The 15,405-nt window shown below is 43.8% G+C and overlaps 1 protein-coding gene across 1 annotated transcript in view; it reads right to left on the reverse strand.

Annotated features, from left to right (window-relative positions):
• The window catches only part of LOC103016606 (zinc finger protein 525-like), a 103,886-nt gene that overhangs the window by 10,679 nt on the left and 77,802 nt on the right, over positions 1–15,405 (reverse strand). The gene's annotated exons all lie outside the window — the stretch shown is intronic.

Consider the following 15,405-nt stretch of genomic DNA (forward strand, 5'->3'; position numbering starts at 1 on the left):
AATCCACTGCCTTCTTTCTTCCCGAGGTATGACCATGAACTATCCGAATAAACCAATGCATGGAAACCTCAGTGTCAGCAGCTGGGTCCCAGGGAACCTGAGCTAAGACACCCTGGCACCTCAAACCATGCAACGCACCCCACAACTACCCATAAACCCAATTCCAGGTGCTCCAGCCAGAACTGAGACATCCCTTGCCACAGACCCCTTGAGACCAAAGGGACAGCTGAACACACCATTCATGGGGCTCATCTTGATGCCCGCCCTTGCTGCCATATCCAGCCTATAGAACCCTACTGGGCCCCCTTCAATTTCCCCATTTTTCTACCTCTCCTCATGCAAACACGGGCAAAGAGGGCTAAAAGGCACAAGTATCTGTCTGCAGAGGCATCGCAACAGGAATATTCACAAGAAACCATCCAAAGGACGCTGGGCGTTCAGTATGAAGGTCAAGAAGTTGACCCCCTCCTGGGAAAATTTACCAGCAACTGGGGACGTTATGGACTTCAGTTACAAAGGCATTTGAATTCAGTGAGGAAGTCTCAAAGAGAGAGGGTCCCCAGGTCTCTTGTCTCCTGTTCTCCCAACTCACAGGTAATTAAAAGATTAATTAGGGGCTTCCCTGGTGGCGCAGTGGTTGAGAGTCTGCCTGCCAGTGCAGGGGACACGGGTTCCAGCCCTGGTCTGGGAAGATCCCACATGCCACGGAGCAGCTGGGCCTGTGAGCCACAATTACTGAGCCTGCGCGTCTGGAGCCTGTGCTCCGCAACAAGAGAGGCCGCGATAGTGAGAGGCCCGCGCACCGCGATGAAGAGTGGTCCCCGCTTGCCACAGCTGGAGAAAGCCCTCGCACAGAAACGAAGACCCAACACAGCAATCAATCAATAAGAATGTGAATTTCTTTTAAAAAAATAAAAAAAGATTAATTAACCCTAGCTCTTTGACAGGGACTTCCTTCATTCCCCTTAGGTTCTGGATTTATGCCCCCCCTTAGCACAGTGAAATCAGTATCCCTGACTCTGAGCAGATGAAATGCTTGAAGGCAAAACTCCTGTCCCAGGTGGCAGCTGATCCTCGGATGTGCAGAGACCGGAACACCTGGGGGCTACAGGGGAGCAGTGACACAGGAGGCTAAACACGGGGACACCTCAGGACACTGCATGAGGACATCAGATTTGTAGGGCTTTTTACAGCTCCCTACATCTTCTTGCTTTTGAGTAATTAGGTAGCCACATGGGGTAAGGATCAATTAAAGTCGAAATGTCCAAAACAAATATGGGAACCATCCTCGTCACCTACCCTGTTCACCTGGTCTCTCCTGAGGGGAGATTACTCAGCCCAACCCACAGTCCCAGCTTCTAAACACATCCCCAGAGTGAGATGCTGCAGCCATCCTCAGGAGAAGAGGAAAACTGTGCTCTTCAGTGAAGCGAAAATGGGAGACTCCAAATAATCAATGGAGAAGGGCATTTCTCATGAGGGTGATTGATGTAGGGACAATAAAACCATTCAAGTGACAAGAGATTGTCAGGAGCGGGTGGGGAGGCCTCTCTGAGCCCACACCTGAAGGAGTACAAAGGGCCTAACCCATGGTGACTTAAAGGGAGAAGGTAAGAACAGGAACTAAGAGCTGAGACAGAAAAGGTTTTGGTGCTTGGGAACAGAGAAAAGGTGAATGTGACCGGGGCAGAGTGAACCACGAGAAAAGGTTAAGCTCCCAGGATGAGGCTGGAGACCCCGGCAGGGCCCTGAGGATGACACAGGGCTGTGTAGCCAAAATGAGGAGTCAGGATTTTGTCCACAGGACAAACGGTAGCCAGTGGAGGTCTGAGTGTAAGAGTTGAAAATTAAAATTAGGGGCTTCCCTGGTGGTGCAGTGGTTAAGAATCCGCCTGACAAGGCAGGGGACACGGGTTCGAGCCCTGGTCTGGGAAGATCCCACATGCTGCGGAGCAACTAAGCCCGTGTGCCACAACTACTGAGCCTGCATGCCACAACTACTGAAGCCCGTGCGCCTAGAGCCCATGCTCCACAACAAGAGAAGCCACCGCAGTGAGAAGCCTGCGCACCGCAACGAAGAGTAGCCCCCGCTGGCAGCAACTAGAGAAAGCCTGTGCACAGCAACAAAGACCCAATGCAGCCATAAATAAATAAATAAAATAAAATAAATTAAAATTAAAACTCTAAATTCAACTGGGCACTGCCACACACAAACTCACGCCTAACTGGGCCAATCATTTCAAGGGTCTCTGTTGCTCAAATGAAGAATTTCTGGTGGAGTTGCTCACCTCCATGTTACGAGTGGGCTCTCTGAGGCAGTTATGAGAAAGTCTGAGTTGAGTGAACAGAATCAGGTGTAACTGAATTCTGAAAAGGTCACCCGAAGGGTTAAGTGGGCAGAGTTTGTCCTTATTGCTCATCCTATTTAAAACACCATCTATCATGAGTCTGAGCAACGGAAACTTCTCTTTCAAGGTCAGATCACACTGGTACCAAACATTTAATTCTTCTTTTCCAGAAAAATCACATTAAAATAACTTAAAAATACAAGGAGTTTCCAGTTGGCCTAGTGGTTAGGATTCTGGGCTTTCACTGCCCTGGCTTGGGTTCAATTCCTGGTCAAGGAACGGAGATCCTGAAAGCCGTGCGGCGTGGCCACTGCCAAAGCACAGCTGTTGGCGCAGAAAACATTGTAAGGGGTCAGCTTAGAAATAAGCTCTCAGCAAACTTCTTCATCATGAATAGAGAGGCTCTGCTGGAAGCTTCCAAGTCAATCTCGTCCATCCTTCATCGTCTGTACAGAACAGTTAAGAGGGACCTGAGGGAAACATCTTCCTATCATCTCACAGCTCACTATTTTAACATATCACAGAAAAAGGAAGGAAACAAAATATAAGGCTAACTGGCTAAACTTGATTTTGAATGTTAATATAAAAGATCATTGACATCTTTGCCAAGTACACATCAAAATAGACAATTATTTACTATTCACCAAAGAACTTTTCCAAGAGATAAGATAAAGAGGAACACACAGATACCAAATAAACCTCAAAAAAAATTTAAAGGGAAATAACTTGTCAATTATTTTTCATCTAAAAATTCTGGTGTCAAAGTTTTAAATACTGGGCTTCCCTGGTGGCACAGTGGTTGAGAATCTGCCTGCCAATGCAGGGGACACGGGTTCGAGCCCTGGTCTGGGAAGATCCCACATGCCGCAGAACAACTGGGCCCGTGAGCCACAACCACTGAGCCTGCGCGTCTGGAGCCTGTGCTCCGCAACAGGAGAGGCCGCGACAGTGAGAGGTCCACGCACCGCGATGAAGAGTGGCCCCCGCTTGCCGCAACTAGAGAAAGCCCTCGCACAGAAACGAAGACCCAACACAGCCATAAATAAAATAAATAAATAAATAAAATTAAAAAAAAAAAAGTTTTAAATACTCGAGAATATAACATATTTAGAAAAGAATAACATGAGTAGATTATAGAAGGCACCAGAGCTTATTTCAGAAGTTAGTAATTATTTATAGAAAAGTAGACATTGAATATACTGACTTATCTCAAGCTCTAAATAATTAAATATACACAAATGAGATCGAAAAAGTAAAGCCTGCACAAAAAAACAACACTTTTCACATTCACTTAAAGAGGCACCAGGTGGTGACAGTCATTTCTTGCCCAACTTCTCCTCTACTCCACGCCAGGAAAAGGGAAGGGGGTGATCCACAAATGTCTGAGTGAAGTCACTCCTCCCTGGGTGAACAGCTATTACAAAACGATGTTATCTTCTTCTTTTTTTTTAAATTTAATGTTTACCTTACATTGGAGTATAGTTGATTTACCATGTTGTGTTACTTTCAGGTGTACACCAAAGTGATTCAGTTATATATATACACATATCCATTCTACTTCAGATTCTTTTCCCATATAGGTTATTACAGAATACTGAGTAGAAGTTCCCTGTGCTACACAGTAGGTCCTTGTTGATTATTTTGTATATATATATATATATTTTTGGCTGTGTTGGGTCTTCGTTGCTGTGCGCGGGCTTTCTCTAGCTGCCGCGAGCGGGAGCTACTCTTCGTTGCGGTGCGCGGGCTTCTCATTTTGGCGGCTTGTCTTTTCACGGAGCACGGGCTCTAGGCTTGCAGGCTTCAGTAGTTGTGGCTCGCAGGCTCTAGAGCGCAGGCTCAGTAGTTGTGGCACACGGGCTTAGTTGCTCCGCGGCATGTGGGATCTTCCCGGACCAGGGCTTGAACCCATGTCCCCTGCATTGGCAGGCAGATTCTCAACCACTGTGCCACCAGGGAAGCCCCACAAAACAAATCTTAACAATTTAAGATGAAGATCATGAAAAGTATCTTGTCTAACCACAATGAAATGAAAGTAGAAATAAAAAGCAGAAGAGGCATTAGACAGGAAAAAAAAAAGTTCTCCAAATCAAAAAATAAAATAAAATTATCTTTTTTGTAGGTGACAAGGTTTTTTATATGTACAAAGCAAAACAATTCCACAAGTAAACTACTACTTCAAAAAACAACTTTTGGGCTTCCCTGGTGGCGCAGTGGTTGAGAATCTGCCTGCCAATGCAGGGGACACGGGTTCGAGCCCTGGTCTGGGAAGATTCCACGTGCTGCGGAGCAGCTGAGCCCGTAAGCCACAATTACTGAGCCTGCGCGTCTGGGGCCTGTGCTCCGCAGCAAGAGAGGCCGCGATAGTAAGAGGCCCGTGCACCGCGATGAAGAGTGGCCCCGCTTGCCACAACTAGAGAAAGCCCTCGCACAGAAACGAAGACCCAACACAGCCATAAATAAATAAATAAATACTTTAAAAAAGAAAAAAAGACTACATTCTTAAAAAAAAAAAAAAAACAACTTTAGAAAAGTTGCAGCAGAAAAAAATCAGCACGCAAAAATCGGTCGCATTTCTATACACAATGAACAGCGTCAACAGAAAATTAGAGAAAAATACTATTTACTACACCATCAAAAGGGATAGAATACTTAGGAAATACTAGTGAAGGCGGTGAAAGACTTGTACTCCGAACACTACTAAACGTTGCTAAAAGAAGTCCATGCAGACACAAATAAATTAAAAGACACCCTGTACTCATGGATTGAAAGACTTAGGATTCTTAAAATGACCATATTACCCAATATGTTCTATAGATGCAATGGAATCCCTATTAAAATTTCAGTGGCAATTTTTGCAGTAATAGAAAAAAATCTTGTGAAAATTTCTATAGAATCTCAAGGGACCCCAAATAGCCAAAATAGTCTTCAAAAAGGAATTGGAGGCTGACATTTTTAGATTTCAAAATGTATCACAAAGTAATCAAGATGATGTGGTACTGGCATAAACACACATACATAAGCCAATAGATCAGATCAGAAATCAGATTCCAAATAATCCTTGGAATATATGGAAAACGTAATGATAAGGGTTGCCAAAACTATACAAAGAGGAAAGGATAGTCTCAATAACAAATGTTGCTGAGAAATTAGATACCTTACTAGCAAAGGAATGAAGCTGGAACCTTACATGCATCAAAGGTAAAAACCTCTGTGTGTCAAAGGATAAAACCAACAAAATGAAAAGACAACCTCTGAGGAATGGAGGTGATGAAAGTGATTTAAAGAATTTCCAACTGCCAGAGATTTAGGTTGACTTCAAACTTTAAATTTGATGACTGAATAAAACACCCTTGGGACTTCCCTGGTGGTCCAGTGGTTAAGACTCCGCGCTTCCACTGCAGGGGGCACGGGTTCCATCCCTGGTCGGAGACTAAGGTCCCAGAAGCCATGCAGTGTGGCCAAAAAAAAAAAAAAGGTCACAACAAATTGCCCTAATTAGTCTGACTTCCAGATTTTACTCAGGTATTGTGCATATTAATACTTGACTTTCATTAATAACTGTCAAGCAGGATACTGCAGAGTCAGAGAAGATTAGGGAGTCCAAAGAAGGGCATTATAGGAAGGAGAGACAGAGAAATCAACTGAGAATATGACTTTACCTGAGAAAGAGCCATTGCAGACTCCAGTTCTTTCCTCTTCCTCCTCTTCCAGGCTTCTTCCTCAGACAACATGAGTCTTTAGAGGTCTATCCTGAAAGTTGGAAAGATGCTGTTTAATGCTTAGAATCAACACACCCCCTTCCTGAGTCACCACCACACACACAGGGAAGACCTCAGCATGTGGAACAGACAGTCCCCTGATGCCCACTGTCCCAGGAGGGACTCAGGACAGTAAACTCCCACACAGAGACCAACACGTGCATTTTCCCACACCTTCTTCAGATCTCCTGGTGAGGCCCTCACATACACAGCAGCAGTGGGCACCTCAGCTGGACCCGACGACCCCCTTCAGGTCACAGACCAGCCCTGATCCATCCCCACGCAGAGCAGAGCCCCTCAGCCTCAGCCCAGACCTCAGCCCTCAGGAACGGGGGGACCCAGAGTCACGATGCTCAGTGAGGGATCCAGATTGGAATCACCTGGGGCACGTTAAAATACTATTGAGGCTGGATTCCACACTGACATTATGAAAAGGAATCTGTGGTCAGAGGGTACAAAACACGTATATGCAGAATGCCTCACTGATCTAATGTGAAGCCTGGGTTGAGCACCACTCAGAGGTGGGAAGCTCCGCACACCCACTTTCTTCTTCTCTGCCAGCTTTACAGAGCTCTAACTGATGAATAACCATGGTGAACATATGAGGCATACAATGCGATTATTTGACAGATGTGTAATCATTGTCAAAATAAAGGAATTTACATGTCTATCAACTCACAGTTATCATTTTATTTCTGTGTGTTTAGAACACTTAAGTGAGGGAATTCCCTGGCGTTCCAGCAGTTAAGACTCAGTGCTTTCACTGCTGTGGGCCTGGGTTCGATCCCTGGTTGGGGAACTAAGATCCCACACACAGCCAAAATAAATGAATAAATAAATGCATAAATAAAAGAACACTTAAGGGATGCTCTCTCAGCACATTCCAAGTATAGAAACACACTATAATTAACGATAGTCAGCACAACAGACATTAGGCGTACGTGTTGTACTTATTCATTTCACAACTGAACATTCGTAACCTTTGACCAACATCTCCCCATTTACCCCACCACCCAACCTTTCCTAGCAACCCCTATACTCTATGGTTCTATGAGTTTGACATTTCTACTTTCCACATAAAATGTCTATCTTTTTCTATCATAATAATGTCATCATTTATGGCTGACGTGAATTTTCTAAATCCATTCACTTGTCAACAAACATTTTGGTTCTTTCTACATCTTGGCTGCTGTGAATAATGCACTAATGCTCACTGGAGTGCATATACTTCCCTCAGTATAATGATTTCATTTCCTTTGCATATCTAGCCAGAGGTGGGTTTCACAGATTGTGCGCCTGTCCTATGTTTGATTTATTGACCAACCTCCACATTACCTTCAATGAGAGCTACATTATTTTAAATCCCACCAACAAAGCACAAGCGTTCTGTGTTCTCTGTATTGCGCGTGTGTGTGTGTATCTGTGTGTTTGAGACAGGTAGGGAGAGGACAGTAGCAGAACGAACTGGCCTGGCAGCAAGCAAGCGGCAGCTACAGCTTGCCAAGGATGAATGAGCGTCTGGACTACAGATCACTGTGGTGCTGCTGGGCCTCTGATTCGTGGAACAATCCTTCCCTACATCAAAGAACTTAGTGGCCCCTCTCAAGTTCTGTTCACAGAAACACACCTAGCAGAATCTCCCTCATAAAAATCATCTGCCATCTGAAGCTTAGTACTCCTGATTTCCCTTCTGAAAACTCTCATAGGGTCCAATACAGTCTCGAAAAAAAATCCATAATGATCCACTAATGCTGCTATAAAATATCAGAAAACATTCCAACCCAAATAAATCATGCCTGAGGGACAACTACATACGAAGACACCCAAGGGACCACTAGAAGCAAAACGCCATACTTTCATTCACCATGGTGAACACAGACCAAACACTGTCATCTCCGAAAACTACGTATAAAAGATGCTTCCAATGATGCACATGCCCCAGGGGGACCCCAACATCTCCCAAGGAAACACCAAATTCTCTTTTGTAACTATCATAGTACATCTAAAACTTTCTCCATTTGCAAGCCAAAATACTAAAAAAAAAAAAAATACCAAAGGTAACCCACAAAATGATCTCTGAAATTTTCCCTGTATTACTCTAAAATCTGCACAATGACTCCTGACCTTCCAAAAGACCAACGCAAGTCACTTGCGCAGTTGATGCCGTGGGGCACCCTGTAGCTCCGTCCCCTGAGGACAAGTCACCATCCTACTGCACCCAATGACCACTGTGGGCTTAGTTAACCCAACACTTCTCATATTGGAGGAAAATGTTTTTCTCTGCCTAAATCCACTGCCTTCATTCCTCCTCACATATAATCAAGAAATACCCAATTACACCAATACATGGAAACCTCAGTCTCAGCAGCTAGGTCCCAGGGAACCTGAGCTAAGACACCCTGGCACCTCAAACCATAATGCACCCCACAACTACCAATTCCAGGTGCTCCAGCCAGAACTGAGACATAACCTGCAGCAGTTCCTCACACCGCTTGAGCCCACAAGAGACAGGTGCACACACCATTCATGGGGCTCATCTTGAAGCCCACACTGGCTGCCATGTCCCTGCTGCAGACCCCTACAGGCTCCCCTCCAATTTCCCCATTTTGCTATCTCTCCTCCATGAGAACATGAGACAATGGGGAAAAAGCAAAAAGCCTTCTCTTTTTGCTTCCTCTACTCTTCTTGTCACCGTTTGTCCTCCGTTTCTCTCCCAGCACCACGATGCTCTGAAGGCCATTGTTCCACCTTTCATCCTATCCTGGACTCTCTGTGTGAAGGGCCTCACCGCTGTTACCCGCCCCCTACCGCTGATCTAGAGCCCCTCTCTCTCTATGTTGCTCTCCAATCCCTGGAGATACGGCCTTTTTAATTACTTCTCTATTTTATTCACCAGCTCCTTTCGAGGCATAATCGCTTTCATTTTACTATCTCTTTACAACTCTCTCAGCCATCCTCTACGTTCCCATCGGTTCGCACACATTCTTTCCTCTCTTTCTCGAAGTCGCTCTGTCTCAGCTTCCCCTGATTCCCCTTCCCGCACATATTCAGAAAGATGGCGACCGAATAAGATGCCCTCCAACTTTCCAATGGAAGTGAATTTGATACCGAAGACCATGGGGTGTCACAAGGCTGGCCCAGGTCACCTCCCCCAACGCGGGGTGAGGGGAAGGGCTGACCAGGAAGGGGAGGCCGGGGGAGCAGAAGGACCGGCCTGAGGAGGAGGCGAGGACAGAGGGGCTGGGAGGGAGGGAGGGGGTCTCAGGAGAGGGGCGGGCTCTGCAGAACCCCAGGACCGGGGAGAGGTCGCGGCCTCGCCGGGAGCGGGGCGGCCGGCGCTGCCCTCCAGGGGCCGAGAGGGCGAGGCTGCGGGGCACGAATACAACTCGGGGAAGACGATTTTGAATGGGAAGGCGTAGTTAGTAAAGGGTTTTAAGCAGAAAAATGTCGCGAATGGAGGTGTCTACCTGGACCGAAGGTAGAAAAGCCAAGGGCACCGGGACCGGCCTCAGCGATTTCACATCCAAAGGAAACCACACCTACCTGTAACGGCGACGTCTGGATTTACGCGGGGCGGAGGGCCGGCTGCTGGGATTTAAGGTTCGTAGTGACGCCCACACCGGAAGGTGGAGAAAGGTGGACCGCGCAGCACTGACTTAGAAAGGAGAAACTTAACGCTTTCCAGTGTGACCTGGGCTCCGAGCTCTACGCTTCCGTTACCATTAAAAAATGCGCAAGCGCAGTTTAGAGGCGGAGTTTACGGGGCGGGGCCTGGGCGGAGCGCTACTGGCGAGGGGCGGGGCGAGGAGAGCCCAGATCTTCGCCTGGAACGCCGGCAGGCGGGGCCTAGGTTGGTGCTTTCCAGCACCATGAATTTTCTCATTTTACGTTCCTGTCTGAAACAGTTTAAGGTAAACGCTTGCAATTGTGTGGACTACTTCTGTCTGAAAGTAAGATGTTTCCTCCTAACAAGTTGAAAACGGTTTCAATAAAAAGCTTATATTTGCCAGCTGGTTTCTCGCATGTCCCGCTCCGGCAGCTCAAGCCAAGTCAGTGGTTGGGAACTTGGGTCTCCAAGTGGTAGCTGTGGGGCGCTAGTTGGATCCGGGAACATTTTTGCAATTAGAATTAATTTAAGCGGTTTAAGCAAACAAGACCTGGACTTGCCACTGTATTACAAACTAGAATAAGAAATACAAAACTCTCCCCACGTAGGCTGGCCCATTTCACCCTGACACCCTACAAAAGAGTTTTCCTTTCTGTTTCTCATTCAGCCAGGCCAGCTCAACACGCTGTCAGTTCCAGAGACTTGGGGACAAAACCTGCGGTTTGAGGCTGAAGGGCTAAGCCGTTTGATAATTTCCCTCACCATTGCTTTATAAAGAGCAATACATTGTTTTTAATTCCTATAAACTGCATTGTTCATTCTTTCATTTTGCCTGTTTTATTTGCCTTTTCCCCCTCAGTTTTATTGAGATGTACTCGACATACATCACGTTATGAGCTTACGGTGTACAGCATAACGTTCTGACTTATATATTGAAATAGTGCAATAAATTTAGTAAGGATCCAGCATCTCATATAGATACCATAAAAAGAAGTCAAAAAATTTTTTTCTTTTTATGAGAGTATTGACTGAAAAAAAATGCACAACACGAGAGTTGCTTTGAGGACACTGAAGGTTAAGTGGTCAAGGGGGAAGAAGGGGCAGCGGATCCATCACACCCACCACTGCACCTTCCGGACTTCATGTCAGGTGAGAATGATAAACCTCCTACTTTTCTCAGTCACTGTTTTCCAGGCAGCCTATCACTCAGAAATAAAAACTGTCCTACCCGAGAAATAGGATTATTATCTTTCATGAGTGTAGAATGGAGTATTTCCGATCGAATCTTGAATTTTAAATGTTGTGGCTTGAAAAAAAGTCACGAAGACATCCCTTCACAGATGAGTTAGATCTGTTCAGCATATGTTGTAGAAAATTCAGTGTGTGAACAAATTATACTGTGAGAATTTATAACAAATATTCAGAACATTAGGCTGTAAATTATGGTAACAAGGAAATTGGGGCCACAAATATAATTACATGTTTACTTGAAAATTTGACCTACTGATCCATTAAATCATGCATTACAGCAACCTCCTTTGCACTGATAATGTGCATTCACAAATCTATCATTCGGAAATGATTCCAATCACTGAATAGCTAGCAGGAAACGAAATCAATATCCTGCCTTCAAGTAGCTTATATTCTAAAAGGGAAAGTCAGTAAAAATTAAATAAGATTATGATGGTGTTAAGTACAGTGAAGTTTCATATGTACAATGATAGAATGACAGGTCGTTCTAATTTAAACAGTGTGTTCAGGAAATGCCCATATAAGGGATATTTGCATAATATCATTAATTAATTTAAAGAGTTTGTCATGAAAATACAAACCGGGAAGGGCAATTTGGTGGAAAAAAGTAGGAGGAGATCCAAAATTGGCACATATTTACAAGATTAAGGACTAGCCACAACTAGTGTGTGGCTTGGTGAAGTGTGGTATTAAATTTCTATTGGAGACAATTAGAATTGTGAACTTCTATTAATTAGAATTTTTTGTTGTTGAGGATTTAAAATGCAAACTTAAAGGATCTGTGTATCTTTTGCATGTTGATTCTTCTTTTTAAAAACAATAGTTTACCTAGAGGTCTTACAGTATAAATAATAAGATTCCAAACCATGAAGACCTGTTTGGAGAATGCACAGATGTGTTTCGTCATGGCATCCTCACTACTACCAAGGGGACGTGAAGGTGAGGTGGGATAATGAAGTAGTGGAAAGACAGCACTCACAACCTGAAGGTAAAGAAAGCAATTTTGAAAGGTGTCCAGAGCCACCAAAAAAAAAAAAGTAGAAGATCCAGATGTCACCCACCTTCCAACTGCCTGAAACACTGCAGCTCAGGAGACAGCTCAAATATCCTCAGAAGAGCGCCCTGGGAGAAACAACTTGAACACTATGCCATCATCAAGATCCCCCTCACCACCAAGTCAGCCATGAAGAAAGCAGAAGACAAAAACACACCGGTGTTCATTGTGGAGATCACCACCACCAAGCACCAGATTAAACAGGCTGTGAAGAAGCTCTATGACACTGACGTGGCTAAGGTAAACACCGTGATCAGGCCTGATGGAGAGAAGGCCTATGTTTGACTGCCTCCTGACTATGATGCTTTGGATGTTGCCAACAAAACTGGGATCATCTAAACTGAGTCCAGCTGGACAGTTACACATATAAAAGTTTTCACTATAAAAAAAATCATAAATAATTACTTATTCTAAAGAACAGGGGAAAAATAGGAAAACAGTAGAAAAAACAAAGGAGACAATATAAAACCAAAAGCAAGATAAGAATTTAAAATACCTAAACAATAACCTCTTTAAAACAAAGTGACCTAAAGACTCCAAATGAAAAGCAAATATTTTCAACTGGACTCTTTTGAACACAGACAACAATATGTCTCCCACAAGAAATGCACTCCAAAAATTAAAATACACAAAGTAAGAAAGCATGAAAAAATACACCATTTCAACACCACTCAAAATAGAGTGGCTAACATAATACAAAGTAAATTAAAGAGTAAATAATGTGTCAAGACTAAGGAAATCTATTTTATAATCATAAAGACAGAAATTCATCAGAATGACATGACAATCAGAAACTGTACCATAGAACTGCATTTCATTATAGCCACAAAAATATTCTGGAGAAAAGTTTGGAGACAACAACACAAGGATAAATAATCTACTTATAAGTTTTCTGAACCTATCATGGAAAGAAATTGTTAAGATTCTTTAAAGCCCGAGAACCTACGGGCGCACTGTTACCTTCTGGTATAAAGTACCTAGGTGGAAGAAAACTGTGGTGGTGAAAGGAACATGATTAATTAGGATGATGAAAAATAATTAAATTTTATTAATTAAAACAAGAGACCTATGATACATTCTGAATAAAACAGTAGCAAAAGGCAACGACAGCAGTTAAATGTCAAACATACATATACACATTGAATTCTGGGGCTTTATTTTTTTTATACATTTATTTATTTATTTATCTTTGGCTGTGTCGGGTCTTCATTGCTGCACGCGGGCTTTCTCTAGTTGCAGTGAGCGGGGGCCACTCCTTGTTGCGGTGCGCAGGCTTCTCATTGCGGTGGCTTCTCTTGTTGCAGAGCACAGGCTCTAGGCATGTGGGCTTCAGTAGTTGTGGCACGTGACCTCAGTAGTTGTGGCTCCCGGGCTCTAGAGCACAGGCTCAGCAGTTGTGGTGCATGGGCTGCAGGTGCTCCGTGGCATGTGGTATCTTCCCAGACCAGGGCTCGAACCCGTGTCCCCTGCATTGGCAGGCAGATTCTTAACCACTGTGCCACCAGGGAAGCCCTAGAATTCTGGGACTTTTGATTAAATTTTCCTCTTGTGATAACTGCTCTCCCTTTAGTTTCGAAGAATAAGACTAGTTTTTCATTAATCATAGATCTATACAACAGCTATTCCCATGCAATGGAGGAAGTGACCAAATTTTCCCATGCATTCTGCCTACCACATAATCAGTCCCTGTTAACCTGTCACTCTCCTCCCATGAAAAGCCCAGTCCCTTAATGTCCTGCCTGACCTATTCATGGTCAGTTAGTAAAGCATTCTGTCCTATAACCCACTATGACCTATCTACAAAAGAACACATGAATTAACATGATAAATCATGTCACAGTTTTATTTTTTGTCCCCCCTTGTTGATAATTCAAACAATATTGAAATTGGTAATTCAAGGGCCTTGTTTTCTCAGGAAACATGGATGTGACTGACCCACACCTAATCAAATTGGACCCCTCATTTTATAGATTCCTTCCCAGAGACTATCATGGAAGACCTGTAATGCAGGCGTAAGATCAAGACTTCAGGGGCTTCCCTCGTGGTGCAGTGGTTGAGAATCTGCCTGCCAATGCAGGGGACACGGGTTCCAGCCCTGGTCTGGGAAGATCCCACGTGCCGCAGAGCAACTGTGCCCGTTAGCCGCAACTACTGAGCCTGCACGTCTGGGGCCTGTGCTCCGCAACAAGAGAAGCCGCGATAGTGAGAGGCCTGCGCACCATGATGAAGAGTGGCCCCCGCTTGCCACAACTAGAGAAAACCCTCGCACAGAAGCGAAGACCCAACACAGCCAAAAATAAATAAATAAATTTATTTTTAAAAAAAGACTTCAAACTTCAGGTTGAAAGGTATAAATATAATGTAGCCTTTTCAAAAGAACTCCAATAATTACATATTTATACAGAGAAGATACTGGCATACTTCTACATATGTCCTTCTTCTGGTACTATAAACATCATGTCAAACGTTTTAACGTATTGTCACTTGCAATGATTCTGCAGCATATAGTATCTCACATTAACCTTGGACAGATAAGACATTTATTCCTAGTATGGATTCTCTGATATGTCGTCTGTTTTAAGAATTGCTCAAAAAATTTACCTAATTCAAAAAATTTACCTAACGTAAGGGAATCCTTACATTTGTAAGGATTCCCTCCCAATATGAGTTCTTTGGTGAACCCTGAGGATGCACTGTTGTGTCAATTTCTTTCCATGTTCAGCAAATACCTATAGTTTCTGACCTGTATGAATGCTCTCATTACAACAAAGGTGTGGATAGCTGATGAAAAATTTTACAACATTCATGACATTTGAAATGTTGCTCTTCAAAATACATTCTCTATGTTTCAGAGCGTTGATCTTCAGGTACAAGCCTTAGCATACATACTGCTTTGTGTGGTTTCTCTCAAAGATATATATTGAGAAATCTAGTGCATTGTGAGGCCTGGATAAAGCCTCTGCTCATACATTTGAAGGGTTTCTTTTCAATGGACTGTCTGCTGTTAACTAATACTTGAAGTCAAGAAAAGGTTTTGTCACACTCATTTCATTTATAAGGTATCACTCCAGTATGTCCCACCTTGTGATCTTTGGGTAAAAGCCTTGCCACACACATTACATTTGTGTCTTAACTACTGGATCGCCAGGGATGTCCCTAAAGTGTCAATTTTGAAAGAAGACCTTTCCACATATATCACATTAATATGATTTCCCCTCTGTATTTATTACCTGATTTGTAGTATGGGTTGAGATCTCACTAAAGGCTTTCCAACACTCATTACCTTTTTTTTTTTTTTTAAAGAAATTCACGTTCTTTAATTTATTTATTTATGACTGTGTTGAGTCTTCGTTTCTGTGCGAGGGCTTTCTCCAGTTGCAGCGA

The sequence above is a fragment of the Balaenoptera acutorostrata genome, chromosome 19, assembly GCF_949987535.1.
Source record: "Balaenoptera acutorostrata chromosome 19, mBalAcu1.1, whole genome shotgun sequence".
Classification (NCBI taxonomy): Eukaryota; Metazoa; Chordata; class Mammalia; order Artiodactyla; family Balaenopteridae; genus Balaenoptera; species Balaenoptera acutorostrata.